Source organism: Apaloderma vittatum, unplaced genomic scaffold (assembly GCF_000703405.1).
Source record: "Apaloderma vittatum isolate BGI_N311 unplaced genomic scaffold, ASM70340v1 scaffold25127, whole genome shotgun sequence".
Lineage (NCBI taxonomy): Eukaryota > Metazoa > Chordata > Aves > Trogoniformes > Trogonidae > Apaloderma > Apaloderma vittatum.
Genome location: NW_009728226.1, coordinates 9399 through 34768, shown reverse-complemented (window position 1 = coordinate 34768; position 25370 = coordinate 9399). Strand labels below are relative to the sequence as shown.

The 25370-nt window shown below is 39.6% G+C and overlaps 1 long non-coding RNA gene across 1 annotated transcript; it reads left to right on the top strand.

The window, feature by feature from the left end:
• Positions 1-784: 784 nt before the first annotated feature.
• Positions 785-24917, top strand: LOC104277390. Its single transcript, XR_717847.1, has 2 exons — positions 785-893; positions 23650-24917. It is a non-coding gene; the product is annotated as an uncharacterized LOC104277390 (long non-coding RNA).
• The last annotated feature ends 453 nt before the right edge of the window (positions 24918-25370 follow it).

The following is a 25370-nucleotide window of genomic DNA, read 5'->3' as shown; positions in this document are numbered from 1 at the left end:
ATCTGTTCAACCGAAAGCACAGTTGTACATGACTTTGCTTCAGTTACAACATCTTATACAAATGAGTGAAAATATCAGTCAAGCCTTTCCCACAAAAACAGGAAAGGTATTTCTTAACAGAAAGGATAGCAACATTCTTATCACCTCAAAACAGAGATTAAAGCCCTTAGTGCTGAATTCTTGATTACTAATCACAAGTTTGAAGTACAATTTTTTCCTCCAGAATGTGCAGTTATGAGATGTTACAGTGGAATAGTTTCTCAAAATAATTGATCAGCAGAAAGCACAATTAAAAAGAAGAGTAAATAAATATCTATTTTTAAGAATGATAGGGGCTAATGTTAAGGACAGAGATTAGTAAATATAGCTGTTTAAATTATGAGGAAAAAAAGCACAACAAGGACTACTTGGGAAGTGGTTCCATCACAGAAATCGCACCACTGGACAAATGAAATTCCAAAATGGAATTCCACTTAAGATATGGAACCTTACTTTTGAAGGTACTTTACTTTAGAGTGATGGTCTAATAGTCTAATAAAGTAAATGAAAAGCACATGAATATAATTCTGTGAATGAGAAAATATTCCTTAAGATTAAGAGGGAATTTTTAATTCTTGCAAATCACTCTCTCTCTCTATTAAGGTGACAGAATGTATGATACATTCTGTTTTTAACAACATGCTAATAACAGCTTTTCTTGTTAAGGTAGCAGATATAGTACTAGGCAAAATAATGTCCTAAAATGGCACTCAAGTAGTTTTTTTCTCTTTTTTTTCTCCCCTCTTAGAAATCCAGGACAATGCCACTCGCATCAAATCCATAAGAAGTCTGGTAAAAAAGCTCCCTAAACCAAACTATGACACGATGAAAATCCTCTTTGAACATCTAAAGAAGTAAGTAGAACTATGGTACTAACAGATCAATAATTTTAAAAAGAATCAGTGTGCAGTGTCCAAATCCTATTGGAAATGTCATCCAAAATACCAAAGATAATTACATTCTTTGGCAAAATTAAGCATGATTTATGGTGTCTATGTATATCCTATTCCTGCTCAAGAAATCAGCATGCCCAAGCAAAAGTGCAAGTTTTGTCTCTACCAAAAAGCATAACAGTTCTGCTTCCTTTGATGAAGTCAAATATGTGAGGATTGCTATATACTGAATTGAGCAAATGAACATGTTCTAATATTGCATTTGTCCAGTTTGGTTTGACGTTCTCCACCAGTAGACCTTTTGATCACCATATTCCCACCATCATTTGCCATTCAAATTCCTTTACTGAAGCATGTAAGGATAGAAACAACCTCACCCGAGAAAATACATTATGAGCTTTTATACCTCACAAGGAACATTGTGACAACACAGGACAGCTCAGACAAAATGAGGAGAGATTTGGAAGTGCACCTTTGCTCTCCTAATATTGCCGAGATACCACAGAGGCAGAAAAATGATACTGTGAGGCTGCGCCTTGTCATTCCTTTGCGCTTTCTGCACTCATTGAGCATCATTTGCAAGGGATCCCAGCCAACAAGGTCAACCCAGGATCTGACGTTCACCTTGGGCATTAACAGTAAAAATGCCCGTAGACCACGTGCTCACTTGGAGACCAGCCTGCAGCTGTTTGACTTGCAGAATGTCTGAGCAGAAGTGGTAAACCTCAAGTCAGGGGCACAAGAAAGACAGGATCCTGTTCCTCCCTTCGTGCCTGTCCTGCTATTGGGACGCATCAAAAGTATTGGTAAATAACAGTGTCATTTTGCACTGACAATTTTCAGCCAAATTCGGCCTTCAAGTTGAAGGAACCAAGTAGGATCTAGGACCCTATGCAGGCCCTGTGCACAGAGGAGGATTTCATCCCAGGAATGATATAATGACCCCAGCGAGTAAGTAATAAAGACTCCAAATAAAAGGCTACTCTGAGCTTATAATGAAAGACGCCTTTATACTGATCATTTCTGCTTACAAGAGATGTAGATCCTTTATCTTGTTTTGTAACTTCCAGTGGAAACTGCAAAATGAGGCCCATGTAGTTGTGGGAACGTCCCCATTTCATTAAGCATGGAAGGATTTTAAGCATTCCATAAAATGCCTGTTTGACCTGGCAGAAAAACAGTTTTCTATGCATTCATCTGATGCACCGTGTGCACAGATTCTCTCCTTCAGCAGGTTATCTAGAAAACGATGATGATTTATTACTGTCAATGGAAGAATAATAAGGGACATTATTTCCTGCGAAGAACCTGAGTGCAAGACGTGGGTACACACTGTCAGCACAGATATGCCATATACAAAATTTACTGCACCATGTGTGGCGTTGATCCTAACCTGGAAAAAGTTTTGTTATCATGTCTTAGAAGAGAGATATCAGGTATACACAGTAAGTCTTTGATCTCATAGTTAAATCACATGATTGGAGACTCAGGAGATGCAGGTTCAGTTCTTGGCTTTGACTGGATGTTCTGGGTGACCTTGGGTAAATCACTTAATCTGTCTGTGCCTTGGTTCCTTGTCTAAAAAATGATGTTAATACTTCTTTTGTCTGACTTGGCTTTTTAGAACATAATCTGTCCCGAACAGCAATTGTTTCCTGCTGTGTATATATAGAATGACTGGCAAAAGTGGACTAAGACTGGTGGGCTTTTTTGCAGAAAGGAATATAAAAGGAAAAATAAAAAAACTACTAAAATACAGAAAATATAATATCAATTCTTTGTAATGCATATGTACACAATACTAGGTTAGACTGCCACTCTATAGGTATAGTATGACCTAAATAAGCATGTGCTCTTACCTAGGTGCCACAGCATAGTGAATCTAGCAGTATGCTGATGCGATACAGTGGCACAGCATGGTGGAAAGCAGAAAGGTAGGATATTTGAGTCATTTGGGGATCTGGGCATTATGGGAGCAATCGCCTAAGTCTGAAGAAGATCAGCCTTCTCTGCCGCACATGCACATCCCTAGGGAAGGATAGGGCTATTCCATAAGCTTTACTCCATTGATATGGAAGTAGATGTAGAATAGATATGGAAAACACCAAAAAACAGATAAAAAATAGTTTGTTCTCTTGAATATGTCAATGGAAAAGACAGGAGCCAGTCAGAAGGGCCTCGTGGCTCTGTAAATGAGAAAAGAGAAGCAAACATACGATGTACACCGTTCCATTATTATATAGGCTATGTGTGTTTGTTTAAATTAACATAGGAAGCAAGATTAGTTTGCAGAGGTTAAAAAGAGCAGAATTATGTCACTTTTAGGGAGACTCTTCAGAAAAGGGGTGCCAATGTGCACAATGTGTGGCCATCTTCAACCACAGGGTTTGTACCACATAAATCACAGGAAATTCTACAGCTTCTTATAAGTAGAAAAAAAATGAACTAATTTGCTTTGAGGCATATTACTGCAGTTTCGGTATTTGCTGGTGGAGATGGCTGTTCTTGCTCAGCACTGAACTGAGCTTGAAGAATTTTCTGATGGGGAGAAGCTAAAGGACCACAGTTTCATTCTGGGTGATCCAGTCTGCAGGAGCAGATCCAGATCAAGTACAAATAACAATGTGAAATGCTCTTTGGAAGGGTCCTTCTTCAGAAACTCAGACAAGGCAGCTGATGAGAGGAAGGCCTGGCAGCAGAGATTAACACCAGTGACATATATTCTCCTGAAACCAAGCCCTCTGGAGTTGGAAGAAGTCAGTGCAGTGCATGAAGCCTACAGGAGGGGGATTAACAGCAAAACTTGGAGTTGCATTACCTGTTCTTTCAAATTTTTTTGCATTTGATGGGAAGAAAAACAACCCACCAATGTCCCCTGTTCATCTTCACATAAAATTTATTCTAGTCATGAGCAGCAGAGACAAAATATGGAGCTGAACAGATATATCACATAGCTCTTGACAGTCTAATGCCATAAGAATTTGTTTTATTAGGACTCGTACTGAAAATAATTGAGCACAACTACTATTAGGTTATTCATACTTTTTCCTGAAGATGAGCAAATTTAACATATAGTTTACACTTGAAAGAAACACCAAAAGCCAACCTGAGTAGGGACTTTCCCAAATAAAGGGAAACAACCTGTTCTACTTGAACATGTTTAGAGCATATTTGGTCACTACATACAGACAACATACTGCTGCTCCCTACACTGTGAAAACAGCATCCCAGTTCCCCGGGACTTCAGTCTTTCTTATCTACAAGTGAATTTTACTCCCAAACAAACGGAGCTAATTGCAGGTACGAGATAAAACTGAAAGGCCTTTCTGGTCCTATTCTGCAGGCAGGCACGGGACATTAAATGGTGCAGAAATCTTGCACTGGCTTTCTGCACAAACATGAGCTGAACACAACCAATCTCTGTCTGATAAATCACTATTTGTAGCCAGTAATTTGCTCACAGAACTATAATTCAAGTGAGGCAGAATGAGCATTTCACTCTTTAAGGATCCCACGGTATTTTATGATCGGTACCTACCCTATTGGGAAACCGAGGAACAAGAAGTTGAAATGACTTAAAGATTCAGCATGAGCCAGCGATACAACCTAAAAACCTGGAAGGATTTTTTTATTTTTTGTTTGCACAGAAGCTCCTCCACCAATACTCTTTCCTCCCTAATGCAAAAGGCAGAAGGGGAGAGGAGGACCCTGGCCAGGCCCCCTGCACTACGCTCTGAGCTGGCGAGGGCAGCAGCAGCTCTGCTCCAGAAGCTGTGCGCCTGCATTGCACAGCGCTGTGCCTGAGCTAATAAGCTGTGCTTATTAATGTTAAATTAATGAATCTCAGCCTGCTCTGCTTATTAGGTTGAGCTCCGTGCCACTGCAAGGCAGCTCTGTGACTCCCAGATCCGAGCTGTCTCACATCTGACCAGGCTGGAGCACAGGGCAGCCAAACTTGAGTCTGTCTTTACCCACCCATGTAGACACCCCTGCAAAGGGATATAGGACAGAAAAACCCCTTTTCCTTGCTTATTTTCCTGCACAACAGCAGGATAAAAGATGTTATTTACAAAAGTGTAAAATGGATGTGGAAATAATTAAATGGGAAGGCAGGGACCAGCCTGACGTTACCATCTCTCTCCCTTACGTGGAAAGCACTGAACCCAGATGCCCAACTGTGGAAGATATTCTTCCAGCAGCAGCATCTGCCTCCTTGGCAGGCACTTCAGGCAAGTTGTCTGGGGAGCTCTGCAGTTGCCTCTTGGTTTATCACGTGGATCTGTTACTGTGGCCTATCTGGCTGCCTTGTCCAGGCAGAAGCCAATTCTTTTGATTCACCTTTAAATCCCAGAAATTCCATTTATTTTGCTCCATTTTTCCCACACTGAACAGCAAGACATTTTCAGATCCATCCAGGCTTTCTGTCCATTTTGGAGAGAGAATGGTGATTTTCTTTTCGATTGCCTTCCCCCCTGCCCAAATTCTTCACTCTTACTAGTAATTTTTTCCATTAATTTCAATGGAAATTAGCTCCTTCTCAAAAGTAGAACTTTTTTATCTATGATAAACACTCTTATATTAATGCTTTATCTAACAAAAATCATAGGCATTCACACTTTAGTGGTTTTTAAAAATTACCTTCCCCCATGTTCATAGGTCTATGAGTAGACAAAAAAATACAACCTTGACAACCAAAACTGCCCCCACCTCAAACCTTGCATCATGAGGCAGCTACATTCTGAAGAGTCCAGGCTTTTGCAGGCTTCATGCCACTAAACAGACTTATTTCTACCTATTAACGTCGGTTGTTGTGTTTTGGGCTTTTTTTAAAAAAAAAAGGAAGAAAAAAAGCCACGCATAGATATAAGCCGACAGTAGCCAGCACACCAGGACACGATGACAATGTGATGACAAGTCCAGAAGCAGTACCCAGAATTCTGAGGGAAAAATCAGGAAATAAAGTTCAAGCATGGCATCTAGTAATACTACACAGGGGATGTCTGCAAACTTTTTTCCTTTTTATTATTTTTTTTAAAGTTGGTGGAGGAAAGATGTAGCAAACGTAATTTTCATTTTTTAAACTATTTGTCATATCAGCAATTTTGGGCAGGCTTATATATGAAACCTAGGCTCAGGAAAACACTTCTTAAACATAGTAGAGCAACAGAATAGATTAAGAACTGTACTAGCTTTTTATTAAGAAAAACAAAAGAAGGAAAAAAGATAAAAGTTATTTAGAAGTAAAAAACAATCCCCAAAATGGAAAGGTAAAACAACAAATTTCTATGTAGGAAAGATCAGAGAACCTGTGGGAGACCTACAAACTAAAGTGTGGGACAGGCATTTAAATTTTGCTTCAGGAAAAATGCCCGGATTCAGGAACGTGTAGAAGCACAGACGCCATTCACTGAAGGCACAAGAAAGACTGTTGAAATGATTTTCTGAATCAAGACCTTACTTTGTAATCAAGCAACACATGAGCAGCTCTTGATCTTCAGCCATGGGACAGCAGCAGGGAGACAATTTTAGTTTCACTCTTACAAGCTTGGGGAGCAGCTGCTGGAAATGTGAGCAGAAATGTCCTCTTACACCAGAAGAGTAAGTAGGGACATAAAAGGCTTGGGCATCCCTGACGAGCATTTTAAGATTTAGATGAAATGAATTAATCACTTTCTAGCTTGAGAAGGGCAAAAATATATTGAGACATGCTCTCACACGCTTACTTTTTTCTCTGTTGCAGATGTAGAGGGGTTTTAGAAAGGAGCTGGAGTGATGCTAGCACTTGTCCCATTTAACACAGCTTCCCAGGGCTCTTTTTGGGGTGAAGGAGAAGAGTTAAATCCATTTTTTTTTTTCTGCTAAGTACACATCGGTCTACTAAACTCTCCACTTGTAAATTAGTGGACAGGAGAAAATGTGTGCCAGGCACAAGTATGCACAGGGCAGGAGTAATAACAGATTTTTGATTAAAGGCAAAAACTAATCTAGTCTTCTAGAAGCACCTTAATGCCTTCTTAAATTTTGTTCACTTTGGGATGAGGGTGACCTGCTGCTGAGGTTTTTGCAGTTATGCCCCGTTCTTCTTTTTGCAAAGTTCACATCTTCCCTGAAGAATACCTTAACGGCTCTGTGCTTTTAACGAGAAGAATGATGAGTAATTAAAAACACATTTTTACCTGCATTTCCTTATACTTCCTATTTCCACAACCGCATTTAAAAATATAAACCCTGATTTTCATTAAGTCAGGCAAATAATTACGCTTGGTACTTTTTCAAAGCTACCAAGCTTCAAAATGTGCTGAACTGGTGTATCAGCAAATAACCGAATGATAAAAATAATTAACATAGTTTTAATTTAAATATTGATGATAGGGTTGACTCTGTGGCTGTACGGCACCATTGTGCTAGGTGCAGCACACAAATGCAGATAGAGCCCCTGTTTCAAAGAGCTCCTATTGTTCATTCCCCATTACTCAATATCAAACAATCTCAAGAAAGCTTTCCCAACATTAATTAAATCTCCTAACTTCCTTTTCAGGTCAGTAAGTTTTATTATCCTAGTTGAGTAGATGGAGAAAGTGAGGAATGGAGAGGGGAAGGCGCTTGCCTGAGACGGCGCAGCCAACAATTCTCACTTCCACTCTCTGCTTGCTTCCCAGTCCCCCCACTCCAAGTCCCTCCCCTAAAATGCCTTTGAAGGCTCATCCATGTGCATGTGGCCAGCACATCTCGGGGACGGTGGGTTACTGCTAAATATCCTTCTGTTAATCAAGACCATACGAGAGTCCTGCTTCTGGTTTGCACTTGCATAAGCTTCAGTAAAATATCTCTGGTGGAGTTAATTGATGTGATTTTGTAACCTCTTAATATTGCTCGGGGTTAGCGTTCTTTTTAACTCTAATGTTTTTTGCTGATGAAAATTGAGAATGCTCAGTTCATCATAAAATGGCATTCTCCCCCCCTCTTTTATTTTTTTTTACTTAATAATATTTTGGGAGATTAGGCCCTAACACACTCATGTCCAGGATCAGATCATCAAAGGGTAAATTGCAACACTTTTCATTTTTCTGACTAAAGATATAGGATTTTTTTTTTTCTCAAAATAAGGCTGAAAAATAAATAAAAGGCTTGAAGTATCTTAAGATATTCATTGAAACTTAAAAACAAAACAAAAAAGACTTTAATGCCAAAATGTCAGTGTTCCATGCAAAATAATTAATATAACACAATAGGATCTATTCTACTATTGATTGAAAAGGAATTTATGCAGGTAATTCATTAAGGCCAGTGGGAGTTTGGCATGTAAATCCCCCAGCACTTTGATGGGAAAACAATCCTTGATTATTTTCTATTTCTTACAAGCTATAAAATACATGCTTTTCAGCGGCAAATATGTAAGAAGAAAAGGCAAATACCTGAACAACTAGGGCAAAGGATAGCCTTGCTCTGTAAGATTTCTGAAATGACATTAGATCAAATAATTTTTTACAAGTTGCAAAAGATGCAACAATCATTTCTATTACTGTGTTAAGAGAATCAATACTTTTTTTCTTTTTTTTTTTCTTCCAGAGAATGGTATTTTACATTCCGACATTTACAGGTTATCACCTTCATACATCTCTTTTTGTGGTCAAGTGCATGATTAGTACTTCTGGCAGGGTATTGGCCATTTTCTTCTTCTCATCTACAAATTCTTGCAAATAAAAAACAATCTGAAAAGAAGTGCAGAGCAAATCTGTGGACTGGAATGCACCCTACTTGTAATGGGAACAAAAAGCTGGCAATGAAATATAAACCTAAATCACATCAGAATGACCTACTTTAAGGCATTTGCCAAAGAGACAGTGTTTTAGACAGCTCCTCTGAAGTAGCGTCTTTATGTCTATGCCATCTGCAGATTTATTATTGTGCTTTAGGAAAAAAAAAAAGGAAAAGAAAAAAGGGGGGAGAAAGCAAAATGTACAGTATGCCTGAACAAAACTCAGCTTCATCTATAGGAAAGATTCCAGTACTGTGGGCACCACACCCACACCTACTGATGTGGTCCAAGTTTTTTTCTTTGGAGGCACCTAATTAAGAAACCCTGGCTCATTTACATGGATACGTTTGATCTAAATTACACTCCAAACCACACCAAATTAGGAGCATCTGTGAATGCGAAGTGTTTGTTCCCAGTGACTGGTAGAACAGGGCCAGTTCTGGACGGCACATGTTCAAGTGACGAAAAATATTTCAGATGCAACATACTTCTGAGACCCACTTTTCCACTAATAATTCATAATGAGTTAAGCCAGTATCTTTGCTTGAACAACTATTTCAGGCTGTGAAAAAAATGTCATTTTACTTTTAAAGGGGGAGAGGGGTGGACAACCACGTAGTTTGGTCATGGTCCCTGATAAAGGGCATTAACTCAACAGTTAGCTGCAATTTAAATCTGTGCAGTGAGCTTATTATCAGATACACATCACTCCTAAGGCCTGGAGGAAAGGAAAGTATCTATGCATGACTAGTTGTTGTTCAAAGTCTTCTGCCCTGATGTATGGTCTCCTGTCGTTAACTCGCTGTGCCGGCTTTCCTAAGGAGTTGGAAAAACTCAGGACCACCAAATCCGAGAGGGATGCTCCTCCTTCCAGGCCTCATTGGTGGTGCCGTCTGACCATCCCTGCTTTCATCCTAGAAAGCCGCTCTGTACGAAACTGGGTCCTCCAGCAACTTTTATCGCATTTTGCCATCTCCCAGGAAGAACAGGCAAGGGGAGGCTGCAGAAGCCACTGGTTGCTGCTTTGCTGCCTCACAGCCTAAACTTCCAGAGTAAAACCGAAACAGCCTTTACCTTGCTCTTAGCCACAGGAGCAGCCCGATCACGAGGGAGAGCAAATCCAAATTCCACGCGGGGTTTGCAGTTCCCAGTCCACTGGCACAATTTGGCACCACCTTGGAATTTGGCCCAGCCTTTGGATTTGGCGCATAGCATTTGGCAGTCGCCTTTTATTCTTCCTGACTTTTATACTTTGTGAATAGTCTAAGTTACATAACACCAGTGACAATTTGTTTATGGCAAGAGTTAGAGTCACTGTTTTATGATTACATTCAAACTTTAAGCCACATTTTGACATCTAAGGATCATCTTGCGTTGTCATATGTTATATACAATGAAGGTTTGTGTTCCAGTAAGGGGATGGGGGGGGAGGAACTTTGTAAATAACATGACTCCTTTTGTCTGAAGAGATTTTAATACATTTATCTGATCTACTGTTTTTGCAGTAGCTAGAATATAATTTGAATATATTAATATTTTCAGCAACTGTGCTCAGGGAGCCCAGTTAATAACTTATGCATGGATATATAGATACACTTCAGACAGAGGTAATGTTTTTAGCCCTTATGTTGGTAATACTTAGAAACACACAATGAAAGAGCCTGTTCTTTCCTTCTCTTTGTTGTGGGCATGCATTGTGATGGTATGGAGCCAGTGTTCTTTCTGTTGTCTACACAGCCTGGATTTAATAAGCAGTTATATATGCATATTATGACAATGTGGTCAAGGAAACCAGATTTTTTTACTATACCTTCATGTGTCTGTACAGTATAAAATCTGGTATTTATTTTTCTTGTCCTCATTCAATATGTTAACAAAATCATAATTTGATACAGGTTATGTTCACTTTATAATTAAAATTATAGAGTTAGATGAAAATACAGCAAGATGTTGCTGAATGGAAAATATTTATCTTTTGGTACATTACGCATTGTGGTGCAAAGTAAAATCAGAAATATGTGGAGCAGCTAACTCCAGCCAAGCCTGCAACAACTTGCCTTCTGCCTTGGTCCACAAGATACAACCAGTTACCTCCTTTCAGCCCCAGCATTAGACAGCATTGCTCCATCCTCTCTAGAGCTGGGCTGTGGTCTTCTTAAAAAAGATGACCTCATCTCCCCTTATCATGGAGGTGAGCCAAAAAGGGAATTCAGAAAAGCTCTGAATTTTTTTACAGATCTCGCCAGTCTGTCTCCTGTAGCTCTCCTAGCACCTTCATGGACAAGGTGCAAACCTTTCACACCACGTTTTCTGTGTCAGCACTAGACTCAGCCTCACCAAACCACCTCAGGATAGCACATCATCAGCCTTGAAACTGTTCCCACTTCCCAGATCATAGTCATCCATGTATTGCCAAGTCCAGGCCTTCATCAAACCCTGTCAGCAATCTTGGAGATCCCAGTCACGTTTAGCATATGGGACAATCTCACAGCATGTGGAAACTTTCCCATAAGTAAAGTTTGCTGTGAACATCAGTTTGTCCATACTCAAATTTTCAGTCCAGAGAGGGTTTTCAGTAGGGCTGTGGCAGTAGCAGTAGCAGGCAACTGACGACCACCCCTTAGGACAAGCCAGATATGTTTCCATATCTGCATAACTGTCTCGTAAAAGTGTCATGGAAAGAATGAGCTTTCCAGTCCTTCAGAGTATTTACTCCATGGAAGTCATATCAGGTGCTCTGGGCTCAGTGTCAGCCCTGAGATTTCCATCTCATATTAATCAAGATTTGAAGTTTGCCCTGTTTTGAATCCCACCTGACCACTATGATGAGGAACTGCTTAACATTTCTGTGTAATACGCTAAGAGGCTTCCATTGCTCCTTATATTAAATTACATTTGTACAGCTTTGCATCCTGAAACTTCAATATTTGCTTACTAAAGAGGCATTTTTTTCAGCTTGTAAATCCATTTACAACCAGTCACTTAAGGTCAGACATTTTCTCCTGTAGGGGAAGATCCATGCAGCGCCTACAAAAAAGCATCCTGAATTTAGTCTTATCTGAGAGCCAGAGAGTGCAGCGTCAGCGGTCTTCTGGAGCTCAAGGCAATGAAAAAAAAAAAACAAAAACCCAAACATATGCAAAGCACTGAAGCTTCATCTCGAAGAACAGCGTGCCTACGCATAAAGTCAACAAGTAAGGCCATACAGGGACATGAGGGCACTCTCAGAAATGTTTCTCTGAAACTCTACAAGGTACACTGAAGCATTTTACTCAGTTAAGCTCAGACTTAGAGATTTGATGTCCTAGAAGCTGCTAACTGAATGAGCTGTCCCAAGACTGATGAATCTTGGTATCAGCAGTGAGATTGTATCAGCTGTTCCTAAATCCTTCAACGTCTGTCAAACATGGTTTTGGTCAGGAAAGACTCGTGTCTGTTTTCTCACCAGTTTTTCTAACTGTGGATTTAGATCCTGGTCAGACAAAAGAAGATATTGGCAAGTCTGGTCACTTGAAGCTTCAAAGATGAAAGAAATACAACTACTGAGAGGGGTAGGGCAGCCTGCATAGAGAATAAAGACTTCCGTAAACTCTCTAAGGCAGTTAGACCACAGTCATCTGAGACCAGTACATGTATGAATGGGTATTTGACTTAAAAAGGAGCTAATGAGAAAATTCAAAGCTATTTTAAAGCCAGGAAATATCGCAGAACTTGCAGTACTACAAAGGGTGCATCTTAGAAAGACACAATATACGGAAAATCCTCCACTCCAGGCAGTTCGTACGTTTAGTGCAATGGACTATACACGTGCACAAAAGATAAACATCAAGCTAAGGTGAGTGGACAAGATAGACAAAGTGTAAGTAGAAAAGACAATGCTGACATAGTAAATTCATTGCTCAAGGGCAAGTAAAATGTAAATAAGTTTAAAGAAATCAAAGACTCATGGCACATACTCACTAGTGCATTTAAGAGATACATTCATCCTACTCGTGTTCAATATCAGGGCTGAAACAATCGTGATGCTGGGAGGCATGTTAAAGCATCTTTCAAATCTGGTACAAATGCAGCACATATATATATATATATATTGCAAGAATAGCTTCTGGAGAGCTCAGAACTGAACCTGAAAGAGTAAGAATCCTGGTTTAGGTTTGATCCCCTATAAAATCATCTCTGTCAGGTAGACCCCTGCAAAAAGACTTTCCATTTGAATGACAAAATGGTGAGAATATAGGTTAAAAAAATGAGATTTTATTTTGGGGACAATTAATAGGCCAACATTAAAAAGTTGAAACAATTTATGAAGAAATTACACATAGGAGTTCACAAAAAAGGAAAACTATGGTAAGAGTTTGCTCTCTGACTCTCATGGAATTCTTTTGCTACATTCTTTGATTTCAACATCAAAAAATACTGGGTGTCTCACAAAACTGGATAACTTATTAATGACTCCGGACAAAAAACAATGTGTTGTTGGCAAAACTAAGTTTTTCGTGAGAAGCTCTAGACTCACCAGCAAAGATGCATTTCTGTACAGGTTGCCTACAGTTCATCATCTTCGGTTGTAATTCCAGCCAGTTGCCACTTCTAGGCTTTAAGTCAGAAAATGAACCTGTCATATCCAGGGCTGAGTTATTTACTGTCAACTGGATTACCGTAGCACAAAAGGGCTATAATTGAAGGCTGCAAGAGGTTATAGATTGAACATAGTCAAAAGCAGTAATTCCACTTAGTAAAAGTAGATATCATCCAAAATGAGAAAAGTTAAGCTTATATAAGGTGAAATTCTGACTCCATTCTGGCTCCCAGTCACTGGGAATTTTGCCAGTGACTTTAAGAGCAATCAAAATTTCACTCACTATCAGGAGAGATGCTGCAAAGGGTGTGATGAAGTGAAAGTTAAAATAACTGTTAACCTGGGGCTTCCAAAATACATTTCCTGAGCACGGGCTGCTGTCTAACTCAGTGTTTTTCCTGACGTAGCAAGGCAGACAGCCCTTCTGGGGACTAAGGGGATAAAACCGTGGACCACATCTGAGATGTGCAATAAGAATTACCCTGCTGCAACTCCCATTGCTCATCATCTCACAGGCCACGGTGTAACTAGACTGCTTAACCAGAGTGGGATATAATTTGTAAGAAGCAATTTCAGAAAGCTGTAACCTCGCAGAGTGCCAGTTTGCTCTTCCACCTGAGCTGCTCTTTTGAAAGACGGGCAGAGATTGCTGGCAAAAAGAGCGCAGTAGTGGCTGGCAGGTGCAGCAGGTTTACTGGGAGAAGGAGGATTATATTATAAGAGAGTCTCCTCATCACTTTGTTTTTCTTACCAGCAAATCTGAGGGAACTGGAGAAAAAGAGGCTGAGGGGAGACCTTATCACTCTCTACACCTACCTGAAAGGATGTTTTAGAGAGGTGGGAGTCAAGCTCAAGTAACTAGTCATAGGACAAGAGGAAATGGTCTCAAATCCTGCCAAGGGAGGTTTAGATTGGATAACAGGAAAAATTTCTTCACCAAAAGGGCTATAGAGCATTGGAAAAGGCTGACCAGGGAAGTGGTGGAGTCACCATGCCTGGAAGTATTATAAAAGGCGTGTAGATATGGTGCTCAGGGACAAAGTTTAGTGGAGGACCTGGTATCATTGGGTTTACTGTTGGACTCCATGATCTTAAATGTCGTTTCCAACTGAGATGACTCCATGATTCTAATTCATGTGCATCTATGAACAAGGTTCTGTAGGGCTTTTGGTGTGCTTTCTCTCTGCTTTGGGTGTGTTGTAGAAGGGTAGTTTCTTCCACCAAGTACTGGGTTACCAGCAGAACTGGTGGCTTTGCTTTTTTGACACACACTTTGTGTTTGTCCATCACTGAGCATGGCAAAGCCTCAGCATCCCCATCAGGAAACAATGCTGTTAATAACTTTAATCCACCTTTATTAAGAGCCTTTAGCTTTGTGGAGGAGTACCAAATATTGTTAAGACAAAGACAAGGGGATAATAAGGAAATGTGTTTTTTTCCCTTGCTGACCTAGTTTCTAACCTGACTTTAAAATCTGTTGTTGATTTTAATTATGCTTAATCTAAAGCTAAGCTCACAAATCTAGCAAACTTATGGACTGCTTTTAAGTGAATTTTCTCGCCCGTCAGAGTTCCTCAAGCTTTCTACGCTCCAGCTAGAAGTTCAATCCCAGCCGAGACACAAAGTTGAGGCAGCTCTCTGCCCGTAGGAAGCACCCAGCACCATACAACGCCAGGGTTCAAACGCTACCTTGCTCGAATGGAGCCTGTGTGCAGCACTCCTCACAGAACAATTGCAGTCCTTTTCTCATCAGCGATAGCCAGAGGCAGTAATAAGGGTGAAGGATATCTATCATGAAAAGTCCAGTGTCAATGTGTTCCCCCAATTTATTTACTGACCTTCAATGCAACAGCCATACTCCTGACCCTCATGAGATGAAGCCTAAGGGGAAATGGCACTGAGCACCAATTCCATATCCTGTTGTTCTGTGGTCTAAATTAAGTGCTAATTAATTACCACTGGCATCTTTGGCATTGCCTGTCAAATTGGATTTAGGATATCCTTTTGCTGTTTAAACAAATAGCCCTACATCTAAAGCTAAAATCCCAAGTGCTAGTGTGTTCTTTACTTTTAAATTTTTATTCAAAAATTCAGCAAGTATGTCCATGGATTTTGCAGGTAGAATTCAAATAAAAGAAACAGGAATTGATATTGTCAATTTTGATTAATAGTCCCTCATTAATAAACATCCTGTTATTCAGTTTCCACCTGCAGTTGCTGATGTTGCCTGGAATCAATTAACTCATATAATTTGATTTATTTTACAAAGACATTTTTGGATGTGCTGCGCTGATGATAAAGGTTCTATATTTACAATTCTTGATTTAAGGGAGATTGTTACTAACTGCTTTTTATTTTTAATGTTACAAGGAAACATAGCTTCAGGCACACTTGAAGGAAAACATTTAAGCATTTTAGAAAGTTCAAGTTTTACTCATGTAAAACTATCTGTTGCCTTCTGAGGCACACAGGCCACAAAAGCATACAGATCCAGGACCTCTGACAGGTTAGTCTTTACAATATGCCAGTTGTTCTGCAGAAAAAAAAATCCCCACAATAATCAGAAATAGAATTTAAAAAATACGAATAGAAAATAATCAACTGCAGCAAAAGTTACACCACCAGCCATAAATGCAGTTAAAGCCTCTATGTGTTATATCTCTGTCTAAACATATATTATTCTACATAGTCTCACACTGCCTTTATCACTCCACTACCCAAACACCTCTACGAAGTGCATTAGCATCTGCCTAACATCTGCCACGGGTGGTTTTGCTCTCTCCCATCCTCTCCCCCAGAAGCAGCTTGTGCTTGCAGGAGTAGCGTGGCTTTTGAAGAGGGGTTCACTGTTGTTTCAGACATGAGCACTGCTACGTGGCTGTCAGAGAAGGCAAAAAACCAAATGCCTTGTGCATGGAGCTGCAGCCAGAAGAGTCAGACTTGCTCCTTGAGGAAGTTCATGGCCTTCAGCTGACTCCTATCAACTGATTGTTCTCAACGAGGCAAACTTTAGGCTCAGCAGCAACTTGCACTGTGACAACATGGACTAGCCAGACCTCCTCCTCCCTCTGGTCTTAGGAGAATTAGTCAGAACCAGATTGCATTCACACACAAAATATTAAAATCCAAGCCAAATTGAGAGGACGGTGTGCTGATTGTCAGTAAATAGAAGCACTTAGCAGGTCACCCAGTTGGGTCAGTTTTCCACAGGGAAGATATAGACCATTTACACTAATAGGGAAGATTTTGTGGAAAGATTTTTTAATCAATTTCTTTGACACAACATGATTTGGGGGAGTGAGACCTAAGCTTCGGCTCATACAGGGCTCTTCGGGGGAGCCAACCCAAGATGGAGATGAGTTCCTGCCCTTCTGTCCATGCCATGCTGGGACACCTGCATCCACCCTCTGCCTTTGGAGTTTCTCTGACACAGAAGATGGTCAGAAAAAAGAAATTATCCCAAGACTGAGATGCAGGTACCACGTTACCCTGCTCTCTTCATCTAGCCACAGCTGAGGGCAGAGGCAGGAGCACAACTCCCATTGCGCAGAAGAACAAGCAAGGCTTCTCCAAAGCTCATCCTTGAACAAAGCCCCTGGTGAGGCATGAGTCCCTTTAGATACATAAATGTGATTTTACATTTTGGCCTCCGTCAGCCAGAAAATGAAGACTTCCTCTGCAAAACAGGCACTACACGAGGTGTGTGTGAAGGCAAGAGCCCACGCGCTCCTCAGGAAGGACATCATCCAGGTAGCAAAGTTCACCCAAGAGTGGGGAGATTTTATTTTGAGCTGTTCTCTTGTTAAACCAGGCTCAGCCAGAACAAACGCCTTCCTTTGGCTTTTCGGAGTCTATTCAGCCAAATGCGAACTGATGTTTGGAGTTAGTTTAGATTTTATTTTCGTTTACGGCTAGACTCCAAGGCAGTTCACCCAGGGAAGGGCTCGTGCTGTGAGATATGCGGGGGATCCCCTGAGGAAGCCCTTTCTCCACCCGGTCCCTGTCAGCTGTCCAGGTACTATATATAGCCATCCAATAGTCAGATTTAAAGGCTAGTCTGCAGAAGAAGACAGCATCAAGTGCTCGCTCTTGTGTCCCAGAGCAACCAAAGAGAAGGGATTTTTCCCAAAGAGCTGTAATATGAACCCACAGCTGCAGAGCACAGGAAGCCTATGGAGTTTCTGTAGGCCAGGAGCCATGGAGGCTATTTTCAGCAAAAGCAAGCTCTTAAGTATGTCTGAACTATTTCTGACCCCTCTTATAACATATCATACACCATGACCTGGTTTCTCTATTACCAGTCTTGGATAGCTATTGTTTCAAATTTATCCTGCGGAGCAAACAGGAATTTAAAATACCTTTACATTTTACACAGGCAAAAAGAAGTAGCTTTAAAGTGTATTAGTCCACCGTGATCCCTAAATTGCATATGTTTGTTGCAGAAGAAATCACACAGCACATTTTGAAAAGAACAGAGGTTGTAGTGTTTTGGAGCTCTTCTACAAGCATAAACCTCAGGTTGTAGCTATGCACACACAAAGCTCCCCCCTCCCAACATGGTCTGTGGATTTCACAAACGACAAGCTAAGGATTCAACTGACAATGTTTGCATTTGCTTAGCTTCATCAGCTGGTGAACATCACTGCAATGCAAGTGAGCAAATTATCCATAAAGCCACTACATAAATAATAATGGGGTTTAGTTTGTATTCATAAAATATCAGGAATCCCAATTTATTACTAGATTTTAAATTTACCTATGTTGCGGTGCAATGAGTTGAACAGTTTACACAAATAGAGCTTATAGTATCAGGGGCTCACTTACCATTGATTATTTTCATAAGTCTCTCGAGACAGGGTTGAGTAGCGTACAGGCCCTGCACTCTTCCTCTATGGTGTGTATATTTTGCTGTCTGTCCTCAGCTGGTACATCCAGCTGGATATCTCTGCAAGGCTTTGACCTGTTATAGAAAAATACAAACAACAATAGATGTCCTAAGAGCACCCTCAGAGCTGCAGTTCAGTTGTCTTCTTAGTACCAAAACCCACTTAAGTTCTTGCAGAACTGCTATAGCTGAGCTAAAATAAGTTTACAACAGAAAATGGCATTGCAGTAATATGCTGTATCTCAGGAAAGTATATAACAGGCCTTAAATGAAAAGGAAATACACTGAGAATAAACCTGATGGTTTATCTGTGTATCATTTTGCACTTGTGCTTCCTTCCTAATGCCGAAAAACCCGTCTGCAAAAGCCCTGCCAAAATGTGCTTATACACACACACACACACAGACATTATCACCTCGTAGGACGGTACGTTTTATTATCAGGTTATTTTCCAGTACATTTAGCACAGTTAAGGTAAGTATATTAACTTTACTTCCAAATAAAGAAAACAAAGTTGTACTGAACGTCTGAGCCATTGTCAATGAGTTAAGAACTGACAGGAGGTCCAAGTAATCAACCCTGTCTACTGCGCCGAGCCCTCCCCTGGGACACCTCTTCTGATCGTACAATGTCTCCGACTGGCATAGATGTAGAATTGCTTTCAATAAAGATTTTATTTCAAGGTTGGATGATTCCTTCCCAAATGTCTTGTCACTAAAGCAAAGTATGTAATACCTGTTATTTTTTAGCTCTTGCGAACTAGTATTTGGGAAGGAGAGGAGCATAAAAATGTTGAGCTAGAAATTGTTCATCATGAGAGTCCAATCTTAACACTTTCTAATTGATTGGGAACTCTGCAAAGGAAAAGTCAGAAAACTGCTGCATAAAACCAGGCCCATAACAGTGCAGTGAAAATGCCTAATAATTAGGTTATAGTTGAGGTGAGTTGAAGGTAGCTGAGCCATTCCCAGAGCCAAGTCCTTAAGCTAAAACATCACATTTGCATATGCCTGAGTAGATATAGGAAACAGATATTAACTAATTTGAGGATAATTATTGGTAAAGTGAATCAATGGGATGCACAGACTTTGACCCATAGGAGCACAGAAATCAAATCAGCCCCACAGTCCACCAGCATGAGCAGCTTTGGCCACGGCCATGGTTGCCAGCCCAGCTCAGCAAAGGTACAAAACCCACCCAAATGGGCTGCCATGGGATAATCCACACAGAGAGCAGTGAGCTTATAATTCTGTAAGGCTAGTTGTTTGAAGCATGAGGACGGATATCAGAAATATGTAATTTTGTCTCCTTTCTGGAGAGCTCTCCTTATTCCCATGCATCTTCAGCATTTCTTGTGCTCTGTTTAGGTCCTAGTTTCTGTCTCTCAAGGCAGTGATTTCCCTAGTTAAATAAAATACTGTGCATAATGCTGGCAGACAGGATTCTGATAAGATCAAAATGTACTCTTATCCCACGGTCCTCTGCTGAATTCAGACGATGGTATTTCCTACACCTGTCATTCTGGCCCATAAATTTTTACCAGGAGAGCAGTTCTTACCATTTTGTAAATGTTGCCCTTTAGTCACAGTCTATAGTACCAGTTATGGAAAAGCAGCAGGATTGTCTTAAAGAAAAGTTACCCTTACATATAGGAAAAAAAAAACAACAAAAAAAGAGTAAAAGAATACTAGGTATGGCTAAAAGAAGTTCTGCTTGGGGTAGAAATGCCCCTAACCTGGAGCAAACTTAAATCCTCGTAGCCTGGAAAAGGCTAAAAAAGCAAGGCTGAGCAGTTCTCAATGCAACTAGCAGAGGACTGCTTTACCCTCAAACACTCTCCAGTTTACAGTAAAACAGTATCCTTTCCAATGGAGTTTTTCTCCCTGAGTAGGCTGATTTCTCCCTAATTTTTCATGTGCAGTAAAAACATTAAAATTTTGAGGAATCAGAGTCACTGTTGAAACTCTTCCCCCTCCTCAGCTCTTACTATGGAAGATGTAGAACATTTCCTAACCACCTAGTGTGTTGGAAGCAGTAATCCAGGGTGCTTTCTGAATGTCAAAATTAATAATGATTTTATTTAGAGAGTTTGAAAAGTATGGGTTTAATGGAACTAGAGAGCCAAACTCACCATACAATGACCCTTTTAGCTGCTGAGTTGCCCTGCTCTCCATCACACGCTTTCCAGCTTATGGTTGCCTTGGCAACAGCCAAAGTATAAATTCCAAGTATTTTTGCTTAAATATCTGCCATTGACACTAGAGACTTCCCACTCGACACTTCTGTTGTGTTAATACATCATTAACTTCATTACTATTAATAAAGAGAACTGTATTTTGTACCTACCTCCTGATCTGTGATTTTAAAGGACTGAAACCACTCTTGAATCTCATTTATCTGGGGGAGAACAAAACAAAAAAAATCTTGCACAGAATAACACCCACCAATTCCTTGACATGATTCCAACATCTGTGGCATCAGATTATAGATTGATTCTAAAATAATCTTAAATTGATGGATCCTTGATCCTTTCAATTGGGCTTGACAAGAAGTAGCTCTGGCATTTCCTTTCCCTTTTTGTGTTGTAAATGGTGTATCACTCTTTCTGCTCCTTTACTTGCACCAAAAAAAAAAAAAAAAAGAATTCTTGCCCATTTTTTAGCGATTTTCTCTTACAATGACTCAATTTTACTTAGCAGCTACAGTAGCACTTTTAAGTGTGCATATCTGGTTTTGGCTTGCTTTGACCTTTTGCAGACAGATTAAAAAAGTATTAGTTAGAGAAATTCATTGGTAAATATTTGTAATTTTAAAAGGCATAAGGTCCTAAACTTATAATTATTTCATTTAGACTGGATCAAATTCCTTCCTTCTTTCCCTTCAGTAGCTGTATTTTACCACAGATTACTTAACAGATTATTTAACACAGACTATTTAACAGATTTCCCATGTTTCCAGATATGCTCCGTTTATAGTTTTTTGTTATAATGGTCATCCAAACAAGTATGACTGATACAAAATTATAAAGAATATTCTAGAGATTTTATAAATACAAGAATTATTATTCCAGCGTTAAGTTTAGGGGCCTCCAATATACGTACATGTTCTTAGTGCCACATTCCGTATCGGTGAACCATAAGAGATAGCTGGTTCCTCTCCATCACCAGCACACTCCATGCACATCCTGCCTTGGCTCATGCCATACCCTCACCTCCTGAGCGCTGAGCAACTTGCAGACCATGTGCTGGCAATTCCTGGACTTCACATGCAGGATGACATCTCCGGGAGAAACAAGGGGGAAAGTTCTTGCTTCCGAAAGATGCCGAACATGGACAGAAGGGTTGGCCATCCATTTTCTGCATCCACATCAGAAATACAGGTTCTCTACATCTTTCTCCAAATCGCAGAGATAACAAAAGTCAGCCCCTTCCTCTCCCTTCAGTAAACTGAGCTCTGCTATCACTGTTCTTCATCCTGTCTGCTCATCCATAGTCTGCTGCCTCCTCCCTGCAAGGTGCTTCTCCTCCAGCTTCATCAGCACTGTCCATTATCAATGCCACATCCTTGCAAAGCCACAGCTGACGCTGAATTGATGAACTCTAAAGATACCCAAGATACAACTGTTGAATATGTTTTTTTCCCCATGGTGAACTAGCATCTCTACCCATGCTGATGGCATCTGCATATACTTTATAAGGTTTCTAGCATATAACAAGCTCAACAGAAATCAAGTCTTTTTCTTGCAGGGAGGCCCCAGACTTGAATACACGCTTCTGCATCAGTGGCATTAAGCGAAACAACCTTGTCACCCCTGTAACAAACATTTTTAATTGTGATAAAGATGTGTGACATCCATCAGAAGCCCACACAGTCATTTGGCAACAAAACTACTAACTTTTGAGACTTTCCGAACTCCTAAGAGAGGAGATGATATGTTAATACGACCACAGAGGAAAGATAATTATTTTTTCTAATTTATAATAAAGGTGATATATTTTAAGAAGCTAATAGTCAAGCCAATCTGATGAGTGCCATATGGAGAGTGGTTTTTTGCAATGGACACCACAGATAGAAGCATGAGGCAGATCCAAGTAATGCAGCCTATTTATACACGGTGAAAAAAACCCACCAGCATTGGTGTTCAAGGAATGTGGTAAGCGACAAGATTGGCAGAAATCCACAAGACGATGCTCTTTGCCATGTGACTCACCCACTAACATGAAGGGAACCTTTTTTAAGTGACTGAAGCCATCATGTCTCACGGAGCATAACTTGCTGTAAATTCAGCAGCAGGTATGGGAAAACAGAGACAATTATGACGATTTTTAAATCACTGTCTGGATTTTAAAGAGGTAAATGGGTGAAAATGACAGAAAAGGGGGGAAAAAGCAGAGTGTAGCTTCAACAACCACTTGGAATACTGTGTTAAAACTAACAGGTTAAAAAAGCATCCATGAATTCAAACATTTTACGTATTAAAGTTACATTTAGTTTGTAATCCTTGGTAGAGCTGTGGAATTTATTTATAAAATATGTATCTTAATTTACTAACCTTTCCAGCCTAGCATATATTAGATATTCTTGAGGGTTGAGGGAAATGGATTTCTACTTAGTTTGTACTCACTGCTGCAGAGATTTATGCGAAACTGCCTACCTAAACTCCATCCATTAAACCTATATTGTTCTTAGACCAGACTTCTCCAGCCTTAATATTCTTGTGGAAATTACATTAAGTCTTAATACAGACATAAGATCAACTAATAATAATAATAGACCTCCTCTTGTAATTTTGTGGGTAATAAAGATATCAAAGGTTATAATCCTTACCATTATTTCTTAAGTCGTCTCATTAAGGTATGTGGTCTCAGTGTCTTTCAAGAAATTTTGTGTCAGGATAAGGCTTGCAAAAGTCTTTAGCTACATAAATTTCACAATCCATTTCAGACCATACTAACTTTATTGGATTTAAATTAGCAAAAGGAATGTGTTTCATATGAGTTCTAAATTAAGGGGCTTTTTTTTGTTGTTTTCCCAATTCTTTCAGTGTTGGAGACCACGTTAGAGAAGCAGGGAAGCTTCTCCCTGTGGAGCCACCAAAACTGTTGACACCAAGAGCGCTTGATTCCCTTAACGTAAAGAGCAATCCCTATTTTTGGTATCTAAACATATGACTCGGAAATTATACCCTTATAGCCCTAATATTAACTCATGCTTTCTCATCAGAAAGCACCAAATTGTGCCTTGATCAAGGAGTTCTATAAATGGGGCTCCAGATCTCCACCTCATGCACATCGTGCTATCTGGGGCTGACTCTCTTTTTTTTTATCAGGTTGGCAGAAGATGTCTCTTCTCTCCCTGTTTTCTTTCTTTTCGCTAACCAAACCAATCGAACATCCCTGTTAACTGATTCTCCTAAAAAGTGCCTCTATGTACTTCAAATGCAACAGCGACTCCTTTGATTTTTTTTTAACCAATTCTTTCCTTTCGTCAACAGGATAGCAGCCAAGGAATCCGTGAATCTTATGTCAACACAAAGCTTAGGAATTGTGTTTGGACCAACACTCCTTAGACCTGAAAAGGAGACAGGGAACATGGCAGTCCACATGCTGTACCAAAATCAGATAGTTGAACTTATGTTGAGTGAGTACAGCAAGATCTTCGGCTCTGAGGAAGACTGACAGACAGGGCCTGTTATTGAAAACGTTCACATCTGTCTTGATGTCTAATATTTTTACATTTCTGTAAACATATTTCTGAAATATTTCTTTTTCTTTCAAGTGACAGATGCTTCGTTTGGTGAAAACTTAATGATGATTTTGTGTTTAATTTTCAAATAAAAAATATTGTCAACATTTGCCTATATGTATTCTGCATTAACCCTTTGAGAGTTTCATTATGCTAGCACTACGAGTGTCACTTTTTTTTGCAAGCTCAGCATACAGCATATGGCCAAAACCATAGAAAATCCTGTTTACCAACATATACAATGGCACAGAAAGACAAGTAATAATTGAGGAGATTTGTGGAAAATGGATTAAAATATGTATATTAAAAGCAATGAATTAAAACCGTGATACCAGATCATTTGTAGATAATCTGAGTATAATTTACCTTTCCCTTTGATATATATATTTAAAGATATGACAAATAATCAATTCGTCTACTCCAAGAGTTCAAAAAAAGATTACATTTAATACTTTTAAACAAATTTTGAAAATGAAACAAAGCCACAGAATGTCACTATTTGCATAACAATGCCGAAAAATAATTAAAAACTCAATTGGAACTTTGGCATTTTTACTTAAATGCAGTACATGAAATGAAGACATTGCATGACTGCTCATTTTAATGTAACATCCATTTTGATTCTTCATCACACTGTACATCTGCCTGCTTTCCCCAGCTATCTCATGTTCTGTAGCATTTGTATTGTGCTCCTGAAGATGCTTTATTGGTGAACTACATTAAATTCATCTAGAAAGAACTTTAAAAAAAAAGCCTTTTCATATGCCCTTAGGATTACTTGGCTAGACTTGAATCAATTTATGCATTTGATGGTTAGTTTCAGTTGTCATGGATAAACAAAAGGGTAACTGTCTAGAATATATCAAATATTGTTTCATTTTGAAATGTATGTTTCCAGCTATACACATCTCCTACCCTGTTTTGTAAAAGTATTCTGCTGATAAAATGTAGACTTATGTTTGACAGCTTTTTAATCAAGTTCAAAGAGAATAAATAAAACTAATCCAGTGTGGTAAAGAGTCTGCCTGGTTATCGATTTGTTCATAAAATGAAAAATAAACCATGTAAATAAGATGTGTGAAACACAGATCTCGAAGCAAATATTTAAAGCAATTAAAGACCCCAAAACACAGGATTAATGCATAGGTCTATTGTGCATGAGAGATATGTCTTCAATATCACCTCAGCAAATTACGGATTACTTCAGTTTTTAACTCAGCGTCATTTTGCAGATTACTATGTCATTCAGGAAAGGTTGCTCCTCAGAGTGGTCATTTTTGGAAATAAACCTATAATGAGGCCTGATCGTTAACTAAGACTAGGCTCTTTCATCAGGTAATAATGTAAGCAGAAAATAACACCAAGACAGCATAAAAAATAGCCCTGAGATGGTTCCTGTTTTCATACATGCCTGAAAAATCAAGCAAAAGAGAGGGGTGGTGACCAGTAATTAAAATTAAAAAACACTAA